Source organism: Schistocerca serialis, chromosome 1 (genome assembly GCF_023864345.2).
Source record: "Schistocerca serialis cubense isolate TAMUIC-IGC-003099 chromosome 1, iqSchSeri2.2, whole genome shotgun sequence".
Taxonomy (NCBI): Eukaryota; Metazoa; Arthropoda; class Insecta; order Orthoptera; family Acrididae; genus Schistocerca; species Schistocerca serialis.
In genome coordinates, this window is record NC_064638.1 from 547,211,362 (window position 1) to 547,231,915 (window position 20,554).

Here is a 20,554-nt window from a genome sequence, read left to right on the forward strand (position 1 = left end):
AATTAGATTAGGAAATGAGACACTTAAAGTAGGAAAGGAGTTTTGCTATTTGGGGAGCAAAATAACTGATGATGGTCGAAGTAGAGAGGATATAAAATGTAGACAGGCAATGGCAAGGAAAGCGTTTCTGAAGAAGAGAAATTTGTTAACATCGAGTATAGATTTAAGTGTCAGGAAGTCGTTTCTGAAAGTATTTGTATGGAGTGTAGTCATGTATGGAAGTGAAACATGGACGATAAATAGTTTAGACAAGAAGAGAATAGAAGCTTTGGAAATGTGGTGCTACAGAAGAATGCTGAAGATTAGATGGGTAGATCACATAACTAATGAGGAGGTATTGAATAGAATTGGGGAGAAGAGGAGCTTGTGGCACAACTTGACTAGAAGAAGGGATCGGTTGGTAGGACATGTTCTGAGACATCGAGAGGTCTCCAATTTAGTACTGGAGGGCAGCGTGGAGGGTAAAAATCGTAGAGAGAGACCAAGAGATGAATACACTAAGCAGATTCAGAAAGATCTAAGCTGCAGTAGGTATTGGGAGATGATGAAGCTTGCACAGGATAGAGTACCATGCAGAGCTGCATCAAACCAATCTCAGAACTGAAGACCACAACAACAACAACAACAACAAGTTGTTAAACATAAACGGAAGGTGGTATGCAAGTTTACACATCTGAAAGGAGTGAATTCAAATTTCGCGCTAGTCCCATAAGAGTGGCTCTAGTGGCGCCACTGTGATGAGACAAATCAGGTTTGATTTAAATACGCGCTGTAATGGTCATGAGCGTTATTTACCCTTAACACCGCGCGTGGTGAAGTGATATTAATCAAAAATGCATTTAATTCGAGAAAGACGCCATTATCAACAAAAAAAAGGTTCAAATGGCTCTGAGCACTATGTGCCTTAACTTCTGAGGTCATCAGTCGCCTAGAACTAAGAACTAACTAAACCTAACTAACCTAAGGACATCACACACATCCATGCCGAGGCAGGATTCGCCCAGGTCCAGACTGTAGCGCCTAGAACCGCACGGCCACTCCGGCCGGACATTATCAACACATTACTGATTTTGGATGAGGTTGTGTAACGGGTCTACAAGAAGCTGGGTGTCCCTCATGTGACATTGCAGAAAGACTTGGCACGAATGTAGCAGCTCTACATGAGTGCTGGCAGCAGTGGTCCTGAGAATGTACAGTGGCAAGAAGACTGGGCTCTAGGCGACCACATGGCACTAGGGGGCAGGCCATTGTGTTCAGTGTATGACTCTAGCGCGTTGTGCAGCCTCTGCAGCAGAAATTGGAACTAAAGTGACAACTGTTACAAACTGATTAGTTCAAGGACAGCATCGAGCCATTCGTCCTGTAGTATACATTTCGCTGACTCCAGACGACCGTCATTTGCGACTTCAGTGGTGTCAAGCAGGAGCTCATCAGAGGGCAGGATGGAGTTCTGTTGCTTTTTCTGACGAGTGCTGGTTCTGACTCTGTGCCAGTGATGTTAGAAGAAGACCAGTTGGGGGCCTGCAATCAACCTGTCTGCCTGCTGCACACGTAGAACCTAAATCTGGAGTTATGGTCTGGGATGCGATTTTGAATGACAGCAGCAGCACTCTCATGGTTACCTCACATACCGTGACTGCAAATTTGTACATCAGTCTGGTGATTCCACCTTTTGTACTGCCATTCATGAATAGCATGATGTCCGCCCTCGTGGTCTCGCGGTAGCGGTCTCGCTTCCCGAGCATGGGGTCCCGGGTTCGATTCCCGGCGGGGTCAGGGATTTTTCCTGCCTCGAGATGACTGGGTGTTGTTGCGTCGTCTTCATCATCATCATTCATCCCCATTACGGTCGGAGGAAGGCGACGGCAAACCAGCTCCATTAGGACCTTGCCTAGTAAGGCGGTGCGGGTCTCCCGCATCGTTCCCCTACGCTCTGTAAAGAAGCATGGGACTTCATTTCCATTTCATTTTTTTTCCACAGGATAACACTCACTCACATAACGCTGTTGTAACCCAACATGGTTTACATAGTATCGACATGTTGCATGGCCTCCTTGATCACTAGTCCAACACTTATCGAACCGCACTCGATGACATCCCAAGTATCACCCACAAACAGCTCTAACCATCCCTGTAGTGACCAACCAAGTCCAACAGATGCCGAAACACATCCTACAAACTGACATCTATCTACTGTACAACATGATGCATTCATGTTTGGATTCTTGAATTCAACATTCTGGCGACTGTACCGTTATTAATGTACCAGAAACTTGCGTTTCCAATGGCTTTTTTCACACTTACATTAACTTGTGATTTTGCAATGTTAATGACTTACATATGTATGATAGTCAAATGTATCCCTGACATTTCATTAATATACATTAATTTTTTTGTGTTTCGATTTTTTTGTGTCAGCGTATGTTGGGAACTACCTAAGAACAGTGGAAACATACAACAATTGGAATACCATGCAGTGAACCCTGTTGTGTTAACCCAGATTTAAAAAAAAAAAACGAAAATAAATCACCTCACTTAACTATTTTTCATGGTAACAAAAATCTCAAACGAATAAAATACGCAGTTAAGATTACAAAAGTTGGAATGGTAACTAGAATGATTTACGTGTTCAGTAATCTAGATAAAGAGACAATCAAGACATATCAAAAGGAGAAGCTGGAAAGATTTACCTAGAGGAAGGAGCTTGAAGAAGAACTACAGTTGAAGTTTAAAAGAAATAGTGTCCATGCACGTTGGTACACAGATGTCTAGTAGAACAGTTCTTAATGTAATGTACCTTGGCTCTACACTCTAGTAATTGCTACTTTGAAGACGCTTGTTACATTTTTGTAAGAGTTGAACTTAATTGTCCAGCTGTTGCAATTTACAAGAATGAGTAAGACTCAACAGTTTTAACAAAATACACTGTTACAGAAAAAGTGTAGGAAAACATCCCATGTTACAAATAGTGGAAAATAAAGTCAAATTGTAACAAACTGCCTTATATTCAGTAAAACTGTAACAAAATGCTCCGTGTTACAGCAAAATTTGTAAAAAAATGCTCGAAGTAAGTATAAATTTAGCTGGCTTTACCTACAGAAATATCAAAACTGATAACTTCAGACCTCCACAGCATAATAGACGTAAAAGCGTAACAGGTGTAATAGCATAAGACTGCACCTAGAGAAAGACTTTATGGTCCAAGTCATTGCTATATCGGTGCAACATAGCCTGCTGTACATAAGGTGAAAATTAACATTCAACTAATGTAATATCAGAGAGAGTGAGAGGCTTAGCAATTCCTTCATTTCTCAGCTGCTTTTGGACTTAGCAGTTCGTTATTAGAACAGATGAAACGTGTGTGGAATGTGATTACTTAAAAATTAAAATATGAACAGGTGAATCACAGAATAAGTCTGTGGGAAGGAGGGAGACTGCCATTCACAAGTGCCATCTCATCCCGCTCTGTGTATCCCACTACTGCAATCTGGTGTGGCCGAGCGGTTCTAAGCGCTTCTGTCTGGAACCGCGCGACCGCTACGGTCGCAGGTTCGAATCCTGCCTCGGACATGGATGTGTGTGATGTCCTTAGGTTAGTTAGGTTTAAGTAGTTCTAAGTTCTATGGGACTTATGACCTCAGATATTAAGTCCCATAGCGCCCAGAGCATTTTTTTTAAAATTCTGGTAAAGCACAATACTGTACTGTCTGACTAATGTGCTGCACTGTCTCATCCAAAAATCACAGGCAGGTAAAGCACTGTTCTGTTCTGTCCAGTTACTGTACTGCACTGTCCTAAGCAGAATGGTGAGGGGCACTCACTCTCCCAGCAACAGACATCTATTATGGTTCATACTTTGATTTTTTAGCAGTCAAACTGTTTTTCTCACCTAATGATGAACTGCCAAGTCCAGCAATGGCTACAAAGTACCCGAACTGTTACACCTCTCACTTTCTCACAGAAGCATTGCGTTTCACCTTATGTAAATTGCTCTAGGACTTTTGACATAGCAAGTATTTGGAATGATAAGTCTCTCCAGTTGCAGTCTTATGATTTTACACCTATGTAGAACACCAATCACATTTGGACATAACTGTGCGAAGTTAGAAAGAGGACTGCAGCAGTGACAGGCACATGTGAGCATGGCTGATGTGCTTTGTAAAACGTGATATGGCCTTCACAATATTGCCACGTGGGGCAGTTTAGTACTGTGTGGAAATAGTTAATGCAGCAGTACTCAGGCTACAAGGAGAAACAAGCATTTCCTCAATGACAGCCATAAAATATTTAATTTATATTCCAAAAGTCGTAGGACTTGTCAAATATGTGCAGCTTGGAAGAGTATATGTACCCAAGCCACTTGTACTAAAATCACGTCTTCTAGCACCAAAAGCGTAACACCAAGGGAGCTGTGTCGCCTGGCCGCCGTAAGGTATGCTGTCTAGGACCACAGTTTGCATCTGTGCCAGGGCCACTGATCCGCCACCTTGTGACATGAGGAAGAGGTGGGGCGTGAGTGTACCATCACAGCATGAGGACCTTGCAAGGAGCATTGAGTGCTGCTGGTTAAGTCCTCCATTCGGTCACACCCAGCTACCGACACCCAGATGTCAGCGTTGATGGCCTTGTCTTTTCAGCATAGCGTTCAAACTTACGGACTGTGGCGTGAGATTTGAATGCTTATTATGGAGAGCGTATTTGTCATGGAGAGAAAACTTGATGACTGTGCTATGTGGAAGGTTGTTTTGTGAAAGGGAAGGCATCTATGGATGTATCAGGTTTTGGAGGATATTGGAAACGTAATTCATTAGCACCTGGACAATCTATGTAGCGTAATTTGCTGGGTCATGCAGTGCCATATACGGAGTCAGTAACAGTGGTACGTTTCACATGCAAGTGTTATGGCTAGATAGTGCCAAGAGTGAAATCAATTAACGATTAGACCTAGAAATGAAGTTGGTATGGTTTGTTTTGTTGTTTTTGTAATTTATTGATGATCCAAAATGAGTAAGGCTAAAGACAATGATGTGGAAGAGTCAGGAGTACAAGGGGTATTACAGCCAGAGATGGTATGTTGGAAGAGGTAGCACAATTAACAACAGATAAAACAGAGTTTTTTGGTTAATTATAAGCACAGTAGCGACAGTGAGGTTTCAGTTTCTCAACAGCAAGTCTGTCACTCCTTTCTCTGGTAAACCGGCTGAAGATGTGTGTAGTGTTGGCAGTTAGCTAACACTACGCACACTACTTGAGAGAGGAGGCCGAAATGCACGCTATAAGCTCACGCAGGATGGCGTGAGGTCTGAAACAGGATACGTAATGAATGCTATAAAGAAAAGTACGTAGCTGCTGGAATACTTAACTTTAATCCATCATTTGTATACAGCGTTCTTGATGATACAAGTGAGACTCTCTCTAGATAAATGCAATATAATGCTAATGGCGCCTTGCTAGGTCGTAGCCATGGACTTAGCTGAAGGCTATTGTAACTGTCTCTCGGCAAATGAGAGAAAGGCTTCGTCAGTGTAGTCGCTAGCAAAGTCGTCCGTACAACTGGGGCGAGTGTTAGTCCGTCTCTCGAGACCTGCCGTGTGGTGGCGCTCGGTCTGCGATCACTGACAGTGGCGACACGCGCATCCGACATGTACTAATGGACCGCGGCCGATTTAAAGCTACCACCTAGCAAGTGTGGTGTCTGGCGGTGACACCACAATGTGCAAGTATTTATTGTGGCTCTTAAGAATTTGACACAGATGGAAGGTTGAACTGATGTGGAGCTTTAACCCTAGAAATAGCAACGCATTTTCCACAACATGGACTGTCAAAGGGGGAGGGGTGTTACTGTATATCCACCCTACAAATTGTTAAAAAATAAACACACATACACACACAGACACACACACACACACACACACACACACACACACACACACACACACACACACACACACACACATAATCAGAGCCTCACAGCCTAACGTGACTGCAAATTCAGAACCCCACAGCCTAAAGTCACAATCAGCATACACAATAAGCATACATTTCACAAGCAGCATACATCACAATCAGCATACATTTCAACACTTTTTTCCTAAAAGTTGTACTGTAGTCTAAAAAACGCAAGTCGAAAGAAAATAGCGACTCTTTGCTTACAAAATAACATAACATAATAAAGGTAGTGTAACAGAAAAAATAAAAAATCGGTAAGATCATATTAGGCCTAAAATTGAGAAACTACGTTGAAATAAAATTTAAAAATGAATTGATAAATGCTGATTAATTTGTTAGTTGCAGATGACACAACGGAAGGCAATAAGTATAGCTATGTTGCAAATACCAGACTTGAACACCAATATGTAATAATGTGATATACAGGGTAGTCAGAAAATGTCTCAAACGCTTGTCCTGATGTTATAGGGCAGATTGTACTGAGACATAAATGTTAAGAAAAAAATGCGATACGTTGCGCCGTTTTGGAGTTATTTAGCATTGAAGTTAGCCAATCAGATCGTCGGGCGCGTAAATTCAAGTTTCAGCTAATGAGACAAAGCACTCGTTGGGCAACACCGCCCCTGGCAGGGCGCTTGAATGCGAGCGCGCGACGCCCTGATTGGCTAAATTCTATGCTAAATAACTCGGAAACGGAGAAACGTATCGAATTTCTTTCTTAAAATTTATGCCTCAGTACAACCTGCCCTGTAACATCCCTACAAGCATTTCACACATTTTCTGACCACCCTGTATATTTATTATTCATGTCAATGTTTCATCAATACTTATAGTAATGTAAATAATATAATCCCAGAAGGTAGGAAATACCACAACGCACAAACTCTTCATATGTTGTTCAACAGATAATAATGAAACCTACTAAAGATGGAGAAACTGCTCCAAAACATGTGTGGTTAGTAAAGCAAGAAAAATTGTGTTTGTTAGAAGCAGAAACACATTTCCTTATTAGATAAATGGTAACAGTAGTTTGAAGGGTAGTGGAGCACGAAAAAAGAAAGAACAGGCATTTAACGCAAGAGGGAACCTGAAGTCCACCTAGGGTCATTCGCAGTAAAATTAGATGCTAAGAGGCGTATGCAGAGATGGGCTGTGTGGTGGAAGTAATACTTTTTTTTTTTTGGTCATCAGTCTACTGACTGGTTTGATGCGGCCCGCCACGAATTCCTTTCCTGTGCTAACCTCTTCATCTCAGAGTAGCACTTGCAACCTACGTCCTCAATTATTTGCTTGATGTATTCCAATCTCTGTCTTCCTCTACAGTTTTTGCCCTCTACAGCTCCCTCTAGTACCATGGAAGTCATTCCCTCATGTCTTAGCAGATGTCCTATCATCCTGTCCCTTCTCCTTATCAGTGTTTTCCACATCTTCCTCTCCTCTCCGATTCTACGTAGAACCTCCTCATTCCTTACCTTATCAGTCCACCTAATTTTCAACATTCGTCTATAGCACCACATCTCAAATGCTTCGATTCTCTTCTGTTCCGGTTTTCCCACAGTCCATGTTTCACTACCATACAATGCTGTACTCCAGACGTACATCCTCAGAAATTTCTTCCTCAAATTAAGGCCGGTATTTGATATTAGTAGACTTCTCTTGGCCAGAAATGCCTTTTTTGCCATAGCAAGTCTGCTTTTGATGTCCTCTTTGCTCCGTCCGACATTGGTTATTTTACTGCCTAGGTAGGAGAATTCCTTAACTTCATTGACTTCGTGACCATCAATCCTGATGTTAAGTTTCTCGCTGTTCTCATTTCTACTACTTCTCATTACCTTCGTCTTTCTCCGATTTACTCTCAAACCATACTGTGTACTCATTAGACTGTTCATTCCGTTCAGCAGATCATTTAATTCTTCTTCACTTTCAGTCAGGATAGCAATGTCATCAGCGAATCGTATCATTGATTTCCTTTCACCTTGTATTTTAATTCCACTCCTGAACCTTTCTTTTATTTCCATCATTGCTTCCTCGATGTACAGATTGAACAGGAGGGTCGAAAGGCTACAGCCTTGTCTTACACCCTTCTTAATACGAGCACTTCGTTCTTGATCGTCCACTCTTATTATTCCCTCTTGGTTGTTGTACATATTGTATATGACCCGTCTCTCCCTATAGCTTACCCCTACTTTTTTCAGAATCTCGAACAGCTTGCACCATTTTATATTGTCGAACGCTTTTTCCAGGTCGACAAATCCTATGAAAGTGTCTTTATTTTTCTTTAGCCTTGCTTCCATTATTAGCCGTAACGTCAGAATTACCTCTCTCGTCCCTTTACTTTTCCTAAAGCCAAACTGATCGTCACCTAGCGCATTCTCAATTTTCTTTTCCATTCTTCTGTATATTATTCTTATAAGCAGCTTCGATGCAAGAGCTGTTAAGCTGATTGTGCGATAATTCTCGCACTTGTCAGCTCTTGCCGTCTTCGGAATTGTGTGGATGATGCGTTTCCGAAAGTTAGATGGTATATCGCCAGACTCATATATTCTACACACCAACGTGAATAGTCGTTTTGTTGCCACTTCCGTCAATGATTTTAGAAATTCTGATGGAATGTTATCTATCTCTTCTGCCTTATTTGACCGTAAGTCCTCCAAAGCTCTTTTAAATTCCGATTCTAATACTGGATCCCCTATCTCTTCTAAATCGACTCCTGTTTCTTCTTCTATCACATCAGACAAATCTTCACCCTCATAGAGGCTTTCAATGTATTCTTTCCACCTATCTGCTCTCTCCTCTGCATTTAACAGTGGAATTCCCGTTGCACTCTTAATGTTACCACCGTTGCTTTTAATGTCACCAAAGGTTGTTTTGACTTTCCTGTATGCTGAGTCTGTCCTTCCGACAATCATATCTTTTTCGATGTCTTCACATTTTTCCTGCAGCCATTTCGTCTTAGCTTCCCTGCACTTCCTATTTATTTCATTCCTCAGCGACTTGTATTTCTGTATTCCTGATTTTCCCGGAACATGTTTGTACTTCCTCCTTTAATCAATCAACTGAAGTATTTCTTTTGTTACTCATGGTTTCTTCGCAGCTACCTTCTTTGTACCTATGTTTTCCTTCCCAACTTCTGTGATGGCCCTTTTTAGAGATGTCCATTCCTCTTCAACTGTACTGCCTACTGCGCTATTCCTTATTGCTGTATGTATAGCGTTAGAGAACTTCAAACGTATCTCGTCATTCCTTAGTACTTCCGTATCCCACTTCTTTGCGTATTGATTCTTCCTGACTAATGTCTTGAACTTCAGCCTACTCTTCATCACTACTATATTGTGATCTGAGTCTATATCTGCTCCTGGGTACGCCTTACAATCCAGTATCTGATTTCGGAATCTCTGTCTGACCATGATGTAATCTAATTGAAATCTTCCGGTATCTCCCGGCCTTTTCCAAGTATACCTCCTCCTCTTGTGATTCTTGAACAGGGTATTCGCTATTACTAGCTGAAACTTGTTACAGAACTCAATTAGTCTTTCTCCTCTTTCATTCGTTGTCCCAAGCCCATATTCTCCTGTAACCCTTTCTTCTACTCCTTTCCCTACAACTGCGTTCCAGTCGCCCATGACTATTAGATTGTCGTCCCCCTTTACATACTGCATTACCCTTTCAATATCCTCATACACTTTCTCTATCTGTTCATCTTCAGCTTGCGACGTCGGCATGTATACCTGAACTATCGTTGTCGGTGTTGGTCTGCTGTCGATTCTGATTAGAACAACCCGGTCACTGTTCACAGTAACACACCCTCTGCCCTACCTTCCTATTCATAACGAATCCTACACCTGTTATACCACTTTCTGCTGCTGTTGATATTACCCGATACTCATCTGACCAGAAATCCTTGTCTTCCTTCCACTTCACTTCACTGACCCCTACTATATCTAGATTGAGCCTTTGCATTTCCCTTTTCAGATTTTCTAGTTTCGCTACCACGTTCAAGCTTCTGACATTCCACGCCCCGACTCGTAGAACGTTATCCTTTCGTTGATTATTCAATCTTTTTCTCATGGTAACCTCCCCCTTGGCAGTCCCCTCCCGGAGATCCGAATGAGGGACTATTCCGGAATCTTTTGCCAATGGAGAGATCATCATGACACTTCTTCAAATACAGGCCACATGTCCTGTGGATACACGTTACGTGTCTTTAATGCAGTGGTTTCCATTGCCTTCTGCATCCTCATGTCGTTGATCATTGCTGATTCTTCCGCCTTTAGGGGCAATTTCCCACCCCTAGGACAAGAGAGTGCCCTGAACCTCTATCCGCTCCTCCGCCCTCTTTGACAAGGCCGTTGGCAGAATGAGGCTGACTTCTTATGCCGGAAGTCTTCGGCCACCAATGCTGATTATTTATAAAAATTTTGGCAGTGGCGGGGATCGAACCCGGGACCGAAGACGTTTATGAAAGAAAGACCCTACCCCTAGACCACGGGTTCCCTCGAAGACGTAGTATTAGAAGAGATGAATTGCAGGAGACTATTGGACAGAGTGGCGCCTTTGTTGGTTACCAGTAGGGATATGGTAACTTAGAAAAAATGGAACTCACCACAGTGTAGGTTACGTAGAATGGGGGATAGTGACGTCAGGCCATTGCCAGTGACGCACATTACACAGCACTGGATACTGTTGGGGAGTGAATCACCTTGCACCACAAACTGTATAGTGTACTGAGATACTTAATAGCTGAATCTCGAGGAGTTAATTAATCATCAGCTGAAGATGTGACTACTGAGGGAAGTAATAGCCCACAGGGCACAGTAATTACTGTCATTCCAAAAAAATCTGTTGATGAATCAAAAAAATAAAGATTCTGTTGCGTTTATCGACATCTGAATGACAAGACTGTAACAGATGCCTCCCCTTTGTCAAACATTTCGGAATCTATGGCCTACCTGGATCAGTGTAAATATTTATTGACGATGGACTTGAAAAGTGCTTACCATCGGGTCCAAGTGTTTCTAGATGGTCGGTCACAGACGGAATTGGTGACGTTATCAATACAGGAGGATGCCTTTCGGATTGAGAAACACACCTGCAATTTTTCAAACGTTGCTGGGCTGGGTTCTAACATTTTAAAACCTCTACAGTGTATGGTATTCTTCCCCATGATTTCCTGATGAAAAATTAATATATAGGCTTGAAAGAGATTTGTACCTTTATCTTCATTATCTTCTTTAGTGGTGTAAAAATTTTATTCATTTCACTTCTTTAGTGAATTTTTTAAGAAAAAGTTAATAGAAGTTTAGGTGATATACTCATGTTTTCGAGTGACGAGGACTAGCACAGACTGTGGGGTGGTATTCTTGACGTTGAGGGTCGCAAGTCTGACACTGAGTATGGAGAAATTTAATTTCGTGTTAGAAGACGTGTCATTTCTCAGCCACATAATTAGTAAAGATGGATATAAGATGGACCATACTTTACTGAAGGCCATGCTTGAATTTCCTGTGATCAGTTAAGAAACTGCAGTCTTTCCTTACGAATTACTTTAGGAGTTTCGAGAGAGGATTTGTGGATATTGCCAAATCATTAATACAGTTATTGAAGACAGATTTAAAGTTTATATGGACAGGGGATTGTCAGAAAGTGTGTGAAAAACAAAAATAAGTTTTGATGGTGAGTCCAGTTTTGGTGTTTCCAAATTTCAGCAAGGAGTTTATTATTTCGAGAGATGCTTCGAATCATTCGTTTGGTTGTGTGCTGTTTCAAAAGGTTGAGGGCATGGAACATCTGGTAGCCTGTGCTTCAAGACAGACTGATTCATCGGAAGAGGATTTCTCAACGACAGAAAAAGAAAGGTAGAGTCTTATTATTTCTCTACTTTAAGTGTTATCTGTATAGGAGAAAATTTCGAGTCATAACACATCATGCTGTGTCGAAATGGTTACTGGAGTTGAAGGATCTGTCTTGTAGATTTATAGGATGCGTGATACAGCTGAGACTGTTAGATTATGAGGTGATAGACAGACTGGGGAAAATGCATGAAAATCGTGGAAATCTGGACAGGTTAAATGGAAAACTAGTGGTATTGAGAATAGGAGGTAATGGCCTTGAGAATTGGCAAGCGGCACAGAGGCTGGGTGATGAATGTAAACAGATTCGTATGCAATCACAGCTTTGTGTACATGACAGATTCTTGTGCAGAGAAATTAAGTTGGGATCACGCGCAGCGCTGGTAGCAAAGTTGAGGGAAAATGTGTTGAACAAGACTTATGATAATTTGTTAACTGTTCATCGGGGTGCTGACCTACCAACAGAGGAGTAGCAGATAGATAGTGATGGAGGAATCGAAAGGTGAAAGTAGATCGATACGTACAGAATTGTGTTCAATGTGCACGGATGGCGGATTTGTGTCGAAAGATAGGATGGTATTACAGAGATTACCTGAAGCATTAGCACTACATCAGTTACTTCGGATCGATGTGTTACGTCCTTTCAGAAAAACACCTGCAGGAAACAACTACATGCTCGCAACTATAGATCGTTGGTCACGATACGTAGAAATGGTCACTATTCAAACCAACAGGCAGTAACTACAGTGCAAGCGCTAGTTAACAATTGGATACAGCAGTCTGGAGCACCTGAGACGATAATGACTGATCGGGGAACCAGAATATGTCGGGTTTCTTGAAAGAACTGGCTGTTTCGTGTAAAGAAATTGAGAAGAAGTCTCCTACATCTGTAAGCTAATTGAAGAATGGAAAGAGTCCATAGAACGATAGAGAAAAAGTTAAGGTACTATGTTGATGTGCACCATAGCAATTGGGACGTCTGTTTAAAATACGTCGTCATAACACGTAACTCAAAATAGCACACAATTATTAGGCTGTGCCATATGATCTAGTGCACGAACGTAAGATGACGTCACCGTTCGACCCAATAAAAGCCAAAATGGGAAAGACGGGGGGAATGTATTAAAGAATTCACAACAGTGGTAAGAGAAGTATGAAATAGTTTTTGCAAAACTCACAAGAAGTCACTGGAGAAGCAAGGAGACATTGCAAGCCACACAGCGAGAAAGCCACAGTACGAAGTAGGATATTGGGTAATGTTGTCGCCCTCCACACTCCAAACTGAACGACGAAGAAATTCATTAAGAGATGAGAAGATTCTGGGAAACATTCGACAGGTTCCAGCGAGGTATAAGGAGTCATGAAGTTCTAAAGAATGTTTTCAAGGAGTGTACGAAAATACATGATACTAACGAGAATACTCGTATGTGGGATGCGATGATGCACGTTCTGTGGGTTACACAAATACGAGGAGAAGAAAAAGGTTGGATCGACGCAGTAGATCAACTTCTGTAACCTGTGTTCAGGACAGCTAACGAGGATTATGTCAAGAGGGCGAATGGTGCGGTGGAGGTTATGAGACAATACATTAAACGGAACAAAGTAGTGAGTACGTGTCACACAATACAGATCGCGAATTTAGATAAAGATATGGCGAATAACACTCCGTTGTTACGCAAGCTGACTTAGGAAATAAAGAACAATTCAAAAGTTGTGGAAGGCTCGATAAATCACAATTTTAAAGTGTTGCAAGCCAAAGTGGAGCTATTGGATAGGGAAATAATAATGACAAAGTGGTTGCTGTTACTGCAAAACAGTATGTGGGAAGCATTAGGTGTAGTACAGGAATTACGAGAAGCCATGTACTATGAATTACAGGGGCAAGTGGGAGTGAATCTGTCACCGGTTAAGAATCTGGAGGAGCTATGGAAAAAGCAAAGAAATTACCACCTGAATTGAATCTGATCTTAGAACCTAGTCATAAGCGAGAACTGATGGCAAGGGACTATATCTCGATCTCCTTTCCAGTAAGTAGTCCTTGCATATCCTATCAAGTGGGGAATGTTGCAGACGTTTGTCAGGGTAGAACTACAGATGCAGTTGTTAATTTTGGAGAATAAAAGCAGGCATGCTCAAATGAGGGAAGTGCTACAGGGGTTGGGGGAGTGGGGGGTGGGGGGGAGGGCGACGCCACAGTGTATCCGAACAGGGTAGTGAGTGATTACTAGAACTCGTGTGTATTGAAATTATTTTGGAACAGAAAGGAGGGAAAGATTGTGAGAAAAAAGTCATCATGCCTGAGTTGTACTTCCAGCCAGCTTATGCACTTTGGTTGTACTCCACCTATGGTAAAGTAATAGCGCCAGCCAGCTGCCAGAAGCAAGGGAAACTTATGACAGCGAAAAGGGTAGAACTGAAGGGGAGTTGGTTGTTGATAAATGAGATATCAAGTGAGACCTCCTTTCCGACTGCCTGCTACAATCTCTGGAATGACACAACTGAGAATTTCACAGTCTCAGTTTTATTGACCGCAGGAGCCTTTAGAAGTGCTATCAGATGTGACTTTGACTATCCTAAATCAGATTTTGGGATCGGAGTTAATTCTTTACATAGATAAACTAACAAGCAGGAGGGGTGAATCTCTATGGAGATGCAAATGCAGCAAATAGAATATTACAAGGATAACCACCACCACAGTGATATTGACTCTGCTATGCATTCTCCTCGTTTTCATTTACAAGAAACGGAAAGCAGAACAACGAACAGGACCAGCTACTGTTCATATCCTAGAGGACCCGATTCCCAGAGCCTTGGAGGGAAAGGAGGAAATCGTTCAATGCAGGTTAAGGAGAAATGCGGAGGAGCCAGAGGAGGCCGGGAAGAAAACATCAGAGCTTGGGATAGGTAGTCATAAGGCAATAATAGGATACCACCAGAGAATTAGTTATCCAGACCGTACAAATGTGAGCAGGTGACCTGAGGCGTTAGGTCTTCCTATGGGAAAGAGTAATGTAGCACACCAACCATATCTGGTTATAAATGCGCGAGATTAGAAAGAGGATTGCAGCAGCACTAGCCGCAGGTGAGCATGGGTGTTGTGCTTGCGAAATGTAATATAGCTGTTACAGTTATGTGAGGTGGGACAGCCTGATACCGTATGGAAATAGTTAATGCAGATGCAGCAGTAAACAGTCAGCAATGTGCCACAAACCTTTTCACACCATTGGCCACCAAAGCGTTTAACTTAAATGCCAAAAGGCGTAGCAGAGGCCAAATATGCATGTCTCAGAAGGGTATATACATACCTATGTCACTTGTACTAACATCGCTCTACTAACACAGCTTTACTACCATGGAGGCTGCAACACCTGGTCACCATGCTGGATACTGCTCGGGGACTGCAGTTCACATGTACACCGTGACAACCTGCCCTGAAGCTGTTCGGTCCTAGAGTCGCTGCTGCAGGTGGTCAATGCTGGTCCAGGGTAACAGGACGCCGACCCCCAGCACTGGGCAGTGGGTCACTGCCTACGTCATCACCAGTCTGCCAACAATGAGGGGAACGTGGTGTGGAGCAGACAACCAGAGCACGAAGGTCTTGTAAGCGCTGTTGGGCATCAAGGAGTGCCTCTAGCAGAGAAGGTTGCGTCATGGGCCGACGATTAGTTGACGCTGTAATCTGTCAACATTCCTGTTCATCAAGAATACGCGAGCCAACAGCATTCCTGGCTCAAGTCACAGCCATTCTGTACTGGGCTGCGGCAAGACGTAGTAAATGAGTATTGAGAATTCGCAGACTCTTCTTTGGTGCTGCCTGGCGTCCATCTAGTCACACCCAGACGCCAACATCCGCAAATGGTGTCAGCACCTATTATGCAGTGGATGTCAGTGTTATTTCTTATTGAAAGCTCAGTATTTAAAGTTACATACTGCAAGGCATTGTGTTACAATTTTTTCTGTAACATGGACCCTCTGTATCACAATTTTACTCCAACATTTGACTGACGAGATCCCTTGACTAATACCTACAGAAGGTGACTGGAAATGGGTGATGTGCTATAGTATGCCACTGGTTGGTGATTGTCTCTGCTGCTGTTGGTAGCTTTGGTTTTTCGTCATTAGATATCTTGCACAAGCATGTTACCAGGCTCTCGTCTCGTAAAAATGTTGTTTCTTAGACGTCTATATTTGTACCATTTACAATGGTTACCTCTCGACTTGTCAGAGTAAACGTATTTTGTTCTCAAAGTGGTTGAGACATAGAAGGTGTATACCTAGGTTGATATGTTTTCTAAGACAGATGGGGCTTTGATATGAACAAGGAATGTTACTTCCTGCTTTGATAACTGCCTTGAATCCTACATATAAATTCTTGTGATGAATTTTATAGAATAGAATGTAAATCCTTATTTCGGCTCCTGAGTCATTGCAAAAGTTTCCCCCCACACCCCCACCCCCCGAAAGCGAATGAGCTTTATGATTTTTTTTGAGCTTCCTTACAGAATGTACTTGCGGCTATTGTTCATTTTTAACTTAGAGAAATTTTGATGTCCGACCATTTTTCAACTAGGATTAAAGAAGTATAAGTGTTGCATTTTCAAACTTCCCCGCCGTTTCAACTTACCTACAGGGGTTGTGTCTGTAGCACCATTGTGCAACCAGATACATTGGGCTGATGAAAATTACTTGATGTCAAAGAGATGGGAGGGGGAAGTTGTGTATAATTGGCATGGCTGGGCTAATTACATTTTAAACTTATGGTAAGGGAACAGTATCAACATAGGAGTGGGGAAAGACAATGAGTTTTGAATTTCCTTCCATTTAAAACTTAGTGCATAATTCTATACTTAGCATTAACGACCTGACAGCTATGCAGGCAGTGTCATTGAATTGCGAAATCTGACAACCATGTAGCCTCTCCAGGCTACCCATCTTGGATTGTGGTATCACAAGGGGCTGCGCTCACATCTACTGTCCCACCATCTGAGAATCATCTAGCCTATGCTCGTATCTCTTGGCTATCTGGGATTCTGGTTTTACAGGGCTGTGCTGATATCTCCAGGCCCACAATCTGATAACCTTGCAGGAATTTCTAGGTCATACCAAGTGGAAAAACGGATGAATAACTAAGGACACCTTATGCAAATGAAAATGACGAAGCCCCATAAATCCTCGCAAAAGAAAGAAGAAAAGCTATAAATGATGTGCAGAGTGGTAAGGCAGTTGATCGTTATGATATGGCAACTGAAATGCTTTAGCCTGCGGGCGAAGGAACAGAAAAATATCTGACTAACGTCTTTGCTGTTGTATACAGAGACATCACTTATCCTCCTGGAACAAATAAAAGGTAATTCTTTTACACAAAAAGGAAGTATTCACGATTTGACGACTAACCATCCCATCAGTTTATCCCCCGTTCTCTACAAAATTTTTACTAAAGTCATGACAGATCGCATCAGTGGCATTGTGGGTAACGCACAAGCCATAGAACCAGCTGGATTCCGTAACAGATACAGACAATTGACCCTGTGTGAAGTAATTAACCGATCCATTGAATATAAAAAAACCACCATAGCTTTATAGACCTTGGAAAGGATTTTGCTTCTGTCAGCTATACTGCTGTTTTAGAGCCACTCACAGAAAAAGATGTGGGGGCAAAGTGTGGCGACAAAGTACATAATTGCAGATGACACAATAGTCATAACCGACAATATGACAAAACTGCAATCCTCTACAAAAAGAACTCATCAGGTAGCGGCGAAAAAGCGGGCCTTTAGACAAAAATGTCCAAAACAAATACTATGCACAACAAATGGGAAACTGGAAGACAAATAACTTTGAATATCAACTGTTTAAAAACTGTTAATGAATATGTTACTTAATGTCTAAGAAGGCTAAAAAAGAGATAGGTTGGAGGGCTAATGGAAAAGACTCAGTGGTTTTTAAATCTAATTCGGTAACAAATTTAATAAAGATTATTTTTAAACATTGGGTTCTTATCGTCCTACCATATGACTGAGAAACTTGGATTTGAAGAGTGTTTATATATATATTATGAACTGCTGAGAGAGCTATGGAATCTCACTGCTAGGTCCCACTAAGAAAGATCGAAAAAGAAGTGAAAACATAAAAGCAATGACAGGCACTTAGGATGTTATGGAAAGGTAGCAGACTTCACCTGTCAGAAAATAGCAGGAGTCAGAGAAGCAGGGAAATAGCGAGTCAAATAGCATTTCTTAGTTTAAGATTAAACGCTGAATTAGTTTAAAAACACACAAATAAATAAAACTATGGGATTTTCTTTCTCTTTCCTTTTATTTAAACTTAGCTGTGAAAGGGAACCATTCGAGAAGTAGGATTAGATTACTCAGCTTGAGTTACAGTAGAAGTCCGCGCAAATCACGAATAGCTAAATCAGCAAAACCTTTTTTGCTAGTGTATTTTGCTTGGCACTGCAAACTTGCTTAATCTATCGCAAACTCTCCCACAGATTGTAGTGCTGCAGTCGTGATAAATATGTGGTTTTTGAGACCTATGAGTGTTCTAATCTGTGTGTGATCATCTGGGATTTGGAGGTACTGAATCACTTGAGGCAGCTGCTTAAACATTTCCTAGAACAGGGAAATGGCTTATTAATTTCTTCAACCATTTGAACTCAGCTAGTGCCTTCGTATCGATGTAGGTGTATATGAGAGGCTACTCTCTATCACAACTGCATCTTTGAAATTGGTAATTTAAATCATACAGAATTCTGGTTGTCAAATATAATGTATATTCATATAATTATGATTATTTGTTTATTGTCATGTACTTAATATGTGGTAGATAGTTCATTTCACACACAGATACGTCCATGATCCAGTTTTACGAAACATTTCTGTTTCTGTTTGCCAGATTATAGTTTCCAGTTTAAGAAAAATAGTATTAATGAAAGAGAAACAGTAAATTCATCAGTGCAAAAATTATGATGGGAATAGATGTCTGTGTAGCTAGATATTACAAAAAGTAATATAGCGATATAAAAATTGTGGGTAAAGATAGAAAAGGAGCAAGTGACAGTCCATAAATATAAAAAAACGTAAAATATTTTTTTCACATTACTATTAGTTATTTTGAAAGTCATAATTTCAAATGATACAATTTCGACACTGGAACTTCGATAATGGAAAATTTAACTGCTTATTTGATTTGCCTGATATTATACCACATCATCAAAGTCCTCAGTGATGTCAGCCTATGATTTAATAATGGTTTTCCCTATAATTTTTATATAGTCTGAATACAACATCAAAGATAATTGCACTTAAAGTGTAGTAGGCCACAAAGATTTTAATGTAAAAAAGTCATAATACTAATCTGTTGCTAACTTTGTTATAGATCTGTGTCCCTTTTGCAGTCAGGTATGAATGTGTCTATCTTCTGTCTCTTGTTCATCAACATGGCAAACCTGTGCTCCAGCTTGTTTGTCGCCGCCGTAGTAAGTAGAGTCTATTGCTATTTATTTATAAAAAAATTAATATGAAATTCTTTTGTGCTTGTCGTTATATTAGCATTTAAAATGTGGTTAAGAGAGTGGAAGGAAACTCAGAGGTAGCGGTACGCAAGGTCTGCACACTATCTTCCCTATGTACTTATATTAATGAACCCGGCAATGCTTCGCAATTGCTAAATACTTACAGAAGTCGTAAATACCAAATATCCTTCTGCCCCTGTCTCTGTCCATCTCCTCCTCCCCCCCTATCACTGTCCACCACCCTTCCCCTCTATCTCTTTCCATCACGTCCTGTACCTTCTTTCTGTTCATCTCCTTCTTTCCCCCCCTGTATGTCCACCTCCCTCTTGGCCCATCTCCTCTACCTCCCTATCTTTCACCTTGAGCCCTGTTTATTGATATTGCCAACGCACCGGTGATTGGCAAATGAAGTCGCTTAAAATGACTGAGTAAACTACATGGGATCATTGGCATATGGGGTACGAGAGACCTGTCTTGTTGCTGGATGTGCGAGGATGATAACTTCGATGAGAGTATTTCACATAGCTTCAATCTGCAAACTGGTTGGACGACTCAGATTTTGTAGTAGTATTCTAATCACAAGTCGATAACCCATAAATATAACTTTCCTGTTTTCTGTTAAAACAGATTGCAAGGAAGAAAACAAAACAGTACACAGTTGTGTATACAGTTTTTGTTGAAACGTATAAATAAGCAGAAAGAACCCAAATGGGAGAAACATTCTGTCTAATGCTTCAATGCGCTGCTGTTGTAGTTAACAACGGGTGCGAGGAAGAAAACAAAACCGCAGCTTCTTTTCGGCATAGCATAACACAATATTTTCTTTCTCACAGTTAGTTTTAACAGAAAACTTGTACATTGTTAATATATATATGAACGTTTATTAGACTATAGTGTAAAAATATCAAGTAAGTCGTTCAGGAAATTTCAGGATTTTTGCTGATAACTTTTCCCTATTGCGTATTATATACTTATTTATATACCATATATATTAAATTATGTAATCTATGACTGTCCAAATGTTTATTAGAGTGTATTATATTTCAAGTCAGACGATCAAGAGCTTTTCGAGACTTTTGCTAACATCGTTTCCTCTTTATATACTATACATATTTTTATATACCAGTTATACAGGGTGTTCGGAAACGAACTCCCTACTTTTAATATATCCTAGAATCTGTACAAAGTGACATACACTATTATAATTTGTGGTGTTTGATCCATCAACTCTCCAAGCTTGGCG

General features: G+C 41.1%; 1 long non-coding RNA gene across 1 annotated transcript in view; it reads left to right on the forward strand.

The window, feature by feature from the left end:
* The window catches only part of LOC126457845 (uncharacterized), an 85,375-nt gene that overhangs the window by 6,619 nt on the left and 58,202 nt on the right, over positions 1–20,554 (forward strand). Inside the window, exon 2 of the long non-coding RNA XR_007585534.1 lies at positions 19,176–19,275. This is a non-coding gene — a long non-coding RNA (uncharacterized LOC126457845). The remainder of the gene's footprint in view (positions 1–19,175; positions 19,276–20,554) is intronic.